The 5,576-nt window shown below is 39.3% G+C and overlaps 1 pseudogene; it reads right to left on the reverse strand.

Moving 5' to 3' along the window:
• Positions 1-1,589: 1,589 nt before the first annotated feature.
• On the reverse strand, positions 1,590-2,969 carry LOC112320436 (progesterone receptor-like; annotated as a pseudogene).
• Positions 2,970-5,576: the final 2,607 nt, after the last annotated feature.

A 5,576-nucleotide genomic window follows, 5' to 3' on the forward strand; every position in this document is an offset into this window, starting at 1 on the left:
ACATATTTTTCAATCAACTAAATAAATACTTTTCTTGGAGTGTAGGCTAGATGTTATCCAGCCAGTCACCTTTTAACTTCAACCTGGACTTTCTCACTCTTCTCATACCTTTTCTTCTCACTTATTTAGTTACTAAAAACTCCACATTTATACTTCATTAACAATGTGCTTTGTATGATTATAGTCTCTTAAAGGATTTAAAGTCATATATTCAACAAACCCAAACTAGGTGAATTATATACAAATGATGTGCTGTGATACTGTAGGGGAGGGAATTAGAAATAATGCTTTAAGTTAGAGTTATCAAGGAAATTATGAAAAAAGAGAGCTGGCTTAGCTGATCTCCAAAATCCCTTCTATCTCTCAGCAGTGTATATATATAATTGTGTTTGTTCCCATCTTTCCTCTCTAGGCCTCATAATCTTATTTACTTATTAAACCAAACTTCAGGTATGTTTTTCAGGCTTAGCAGATGACTACACATCTACTGTTTATAAAAACCCTTTGGGGTGAGTGCTTTTATTTTCCTCATTGTATCTATGAGGAAACTGTAGGGCAGGGAAGTTAAAGCTTCGTCAAAGGCCATGTAGCTTTAAAGAGGCAGAGCTGAGATTTGAACCCAGGAATTTGTTTCCAGAGTCCATGGTCTTAACCATTTCACCATGTGGCATGGTTTTGAATTTGAATTGGCATTTGTTTACAACATATATGTATATATTTGAATAATGAACACAAAGTCTAATTTTTATCTAATTTCCTGGAGAGGAAACAAACTCATATTTCTTTTTTCCCATCATAATCTAATTGTTATTTTTGCCAAAGTAATTCATGTACATAATTTAAAAAGTCAAATAGTACTTCAAAACATGTAACAATAAAACTAACAGCAACACAACTATGTACCAACAAACTGGACAACCTAGAAGAAATGAAAAAAAAATTCTTAGAAACTTACAACCCAGACTGAATCAGGAGAAAGTAGAAAATATGAATAGATCAATTACTAGTGATCATATGGAATCAGTAATCAAAAATCTCCCAATGAAGAAAAAATCCATGACCAGATGGCTTCACTGGTAAATTTTACCAAACATTTAAAAAAGAATTAACAGTAATAGTTCTTAGATATCCAAAAAATCAAAGAGGGAGGAAGACCACAAGAACCCTGAATAGCCAAAGAAATTCTGAGAAAGAAGAATAAATGAGGATACATTACACTCCCTGATTTCAAACTATACAATAAATTTATAGTAATTAAAAGAGTGTGGTACTGGCATGAAGATAGACAAATACACTAGTAGAACAAAATCCAGAGCCCAGAGATAAACCCATGCACATAGTTAACTAATATTTGACAAGGGAGACAAGAATACTCAATCAAGAAAAGATAGTCTCTTCAATGAATGGTACTGGGAAAACTGGATATTCACATGTAAAAGAGTGAAACTTGACCCCTATCTTACACCACTCACAGAAATTAAATTGAAATGAATTAAAGACCTAAATTTAAGACTAGAAAGCATGAAACTCCTAGAAGAAAACAGAAAAAAAGCTCCTTGCCATGAGTCTTGGTACTGATTCTTTGGAAATCACACATCATACAAGTTGTCAAGAAACTTTGCAAGTTGGCAGAAACACTGCGAACTAGAGACAAGTCCTTTTGGCCTTAACCCAATTGCCTTGGTGAACTCTGTAATGTAGCTTGATCTCCTTTCTTGAAACTGGTCTGAAGGACTGACTGCTTAGTCCTTCCAAAAAAAATGGTATTAAGAAGTAGCAATACTTTTATACAAGAAACTCTTTTGGGCTAACTTAGTCAGTCTCCTGTGGGATCTGCACAATGAATAAAATGACAATTCTTTCATCTGCTGTTCATTTAGTATTAGATCAGGTGCAAAATATAGCATCTGCCCACCGACATATTTATAGGATCTCCATCCTAGTCCAAACACCACTAAGCTCACCCAAGAATATTGGATGGTAGTTATCTGGTCTTCAATATCTAAGTTTTGAAAACCTGGCAGTGACTTAGACCATGTGCCTATGGAAAGAAGTTGTCTTTTCCCAGTTGTTTGAGACTTACCAGCAAAGAGTTGGGAGTCTCAGGTTTGGCGTTTCACGTCCTGCATAGATCGCGTCTGGTGTAATGCTCATTGGCAGGTTGATCAGTGCGCGGACCAACAGTATGTCTTGATTTGGTGAAAAGGTGAGTTTCTGGCTTAGGGTTTGGCTTTCTTTAGAAATGCCCACTGGCTGTGGGAGAGTGACAGCATCCAGTGTTCTCATAACTCTGACTTTATTGAACTTTTTAAACTTTGACCCTGGGCTCCAACAGAGGGACAGTGGCTCAGAGGGAACTGGAGTCACACAGGGAAGGATTTGGTTGTGTGGCTTTGGGGAGAGGGCTGGAGGGGAAGCTGCCAATGCCTCTGTGCTGAGTCCCTCCCCCTACCTTTATTTAAATAGCAGCCAATTGCTTCTAAGTAGTTTTTGAACCTGTATCATTTAAATTTTTCACTGTGTAGAAAATGACAATTTTTCATTGTGCAGAAAATGAAGAAGTATCTGTTAGGGTTTCTTCTAAAGCTCAGGCTATTTCTGTGAAATCAAAATAAAAGAGGCTGTTCCTGTGTTTACTCAGGCTAAAGTTACCCTCAGATCTGTTTTCTGGGCTGTCCTGTTCTCTCACTTATTAAGCAACTACGAATGGGATACCATTTATGCACCCACACTGTGCCAGCTGAGATGAGGATACATGGAGATAGTAGCTTGGTATCTGCCATTAATTTGCTTAAAATTTAATGGAGACTAAACACACATACACACATCACCTTTAAATAATCTCCACAACCCAGCAGTATGTAAAAAAGCACCCAAACAAGGAATTCATGGAATTGAATGATCATTGGGTAAATTTATGGAGGGGCTGGGGAGAGAGCTTATGTACTTCTAGATTTTCTTGGTCTCATCTTGTTCTAGGACCTTTTCCTCTTCCACCCATCTTCTTTGCCTGAGCCGCTGAATCTGACAGAATCTGTGGTCTATGGTGTTCTACCACATGAGGCTGTCCAGGTCCATAGGTGGAGTCTCTGGATCCTCCTACTACTTTGATACTCCTACAAACTAGCACTAGTAAGCATGGACTCTGGCTTCCTACGCAGCTTGTAAAAAGTACAGATTATGCAACCTAGTGGTGTGGGAGAGTTGACCTTGCCTAAAGAAAACCAGGAGCTGGAAAGAATTTGGTGAGATAAGTATCCTTTCCTTTTCTTCCTCGATCAGGCTCATCTGAGAAATAGGGGTAGCTGAACAGGTGACCTACCAAGTGACTGGCTGAGGTTCTTCAAGCTCATTGTGAAGTAGAGGACCTTGTTGTTATGTTTATCTTACACTGCTTGTCATCTTTCCCTGTCTCATTTTTCCTTTTCTTCATTCTTGTCCTTGGATTGCACCTCCCTGAATAAAAGTAAAACCCTGTAATCTTTGTCTCAATTTTTGTTTCTAGAAGTCTTGGAGTAAGACAGAAGAGTAAACAATCTTTTACAAAAGGAATAATCTGTGTTAAGATTATTTGTGTTGGAAAATAGCCAGGGTCAAGTTTCAGAGGGTCATGTTGATAGACATGTGGATTCTTGAAGGTTTCTGAGCAGAGGAGTGCCATAAAGGAAATTGGTATTTAGGAAGGTAGAAAACTGCAATGGTGGAGGTGGGCAGAAAGGAGGCAGGAAGACTAGTTATGATGTAAATGTGAGGATGAGTATAGGACCAATGTGTAGAAATTGAATTGTAGACAAGGAATATTAGGATGGCTTTAGCCATCTTGGTAGAATAGGAAGCAAGGTCATTCACTAGAAGTAAGAGGAAGCAAGGTTTGGAGGGTTGAGGAGGCAGGGAATGTCAGTGTACCCTCCTGAGGTTGTGCTCCTGAGCATCAGTGGTCCAGGTTGGGTGATGTTGCTCCTTCTGGGGCCTGGCTGGTGGCTGTAGGTCTTTATCTTCTCCATCAATATGCTTCTTGGACACACACAGAATTTTTCATTTCATGATTAGTTTGTGTGCTACAAACAAATTACCCAAAGCCAGATCAGATATTTACAGTCTATTCAGTTTGGGTTTTGTTAATTAAATGTTGTTAGTTATATAAATACATTGTTAACAGATTAAAATTAATTTGTTAAATATTGTTAATTAAAACTACTATAGAAAATGCTATTTAAAGCACTTTTTAATCAACAAACATATGAGCCCTGTGGTTGTACAGCAATGAGCTTTTCTTGTATGGCCAGAGGAACCACAGAACACTCGGGCACTCATGCTTTTTGTCTAGACTTTGCTGTTCCTGCGAAGGCAGAAGCGGGCTAGGCAAGCCTCATATTAATCTGGTTTCTGAATGCCACAGTGTGTGCTCAGTGTTTTTTTTTTTTAACATTCAGCTACATTAAACTTTTTTTGAGTACTTTAAATATTGGCTAGTTATTAAATACTTGGGTTTGGGTTGAGGTTCCCTGTGCCCAAGATTTCTTTGCTAATGTTCCAAAGCATTATGTGAGAACAGTTTATGTGCTGAGGCAGGCGGGCAGAGGTATACTATGAACCAGAGGAGATGATATGTCTGCCCAGGTTCTGAGTTGAGAAAATTCAAAGAATCCTTCGGTTAAAACAAACAAACAAGCCAGAAGTGTAAAAATGGTCCCCTAAGGAAAAGGGATCTGTTACACATGATGTTGTGGTTTCCGAGGACTTAGAGTGTTGTCTGGCTAGTGACTCAGGCAGGAGGCTGCTTTTGACTCAGTCAGTCTTTCTGTGGGGGCGCAAGTGCCAAGGTGGATTCTTTTTTCAAGGGGTGGTCTAAAAGCACAGCCTCTTGGTCTGTAGCATTGAAGTGGCGATCCTGATCCTTAGGATACTGTTTTTTCTGTGCCATCACAATTACTCTTGTAGAGATTGAGCCTGACCCAGAGACGGCTGCTTTTTGGCTGTGATTATCAATAAACAGTCAGCTGCATGTCATCCGTAACTAACTGGTTTCAGTTTCATCACAGGAACATGTGAGCCAGGAACAGCATTTAGAAATCAACCAAAGGCTTGTGGGAGTCTGATCACTGTCATGGGTGGAAGGGTGAACCGGGTCGGGGTGGGGGTTGGAAATAGGGGGTATTTCAAAAGTGGAGGGAGCATCATATTTTGAAGTGATGGAGGACGGGAAAAAAGCCATCTCAACAAGGAAATGAGAAGTACAGATTAATAAATATATGGAGGAAAACTGAATAAAACAGACTTTTAAAAAATTCTTACAAACAGGAGAAAGTATATGCTATAAGCTGTTTCCTTTAACTTACTAAGATGCCTATGCCAGAAGCTTTGAGCCTTGCTAAAAAAACTACCACAAGATTATGGAGCCTCTTAGGCTTACCTTCCTTCAAATCACTTCCAATCTTTCACACAACTTATATGGGTCCTTGGACCTGCTTGGCTGTCTCAGCTTGCCTGGGCCCAGTGGTATTTGGCTTTGGTCGTTTCTCATGGCTCCGACCTGGCAACCTCATACAATGCTGCCTGTGACAACTGCCTCTTGG

The sequence above is a fragment of the Desmodus rotundus genome, chromosome 2 (genome assembly GCF_022682495.2).
Source record: "Desmodus rotundus isolate HL8 chromosome 2, HLdesRot8A.1, whole genome shotgun sequence".
Taxonomy (NCBI): domain Eukaryota; kingdom Metazoa; phylum Chordata; class Mammalia; order Chiroptera; family Phyllostomidae; genus Desmodus; species Desmodus rotundus.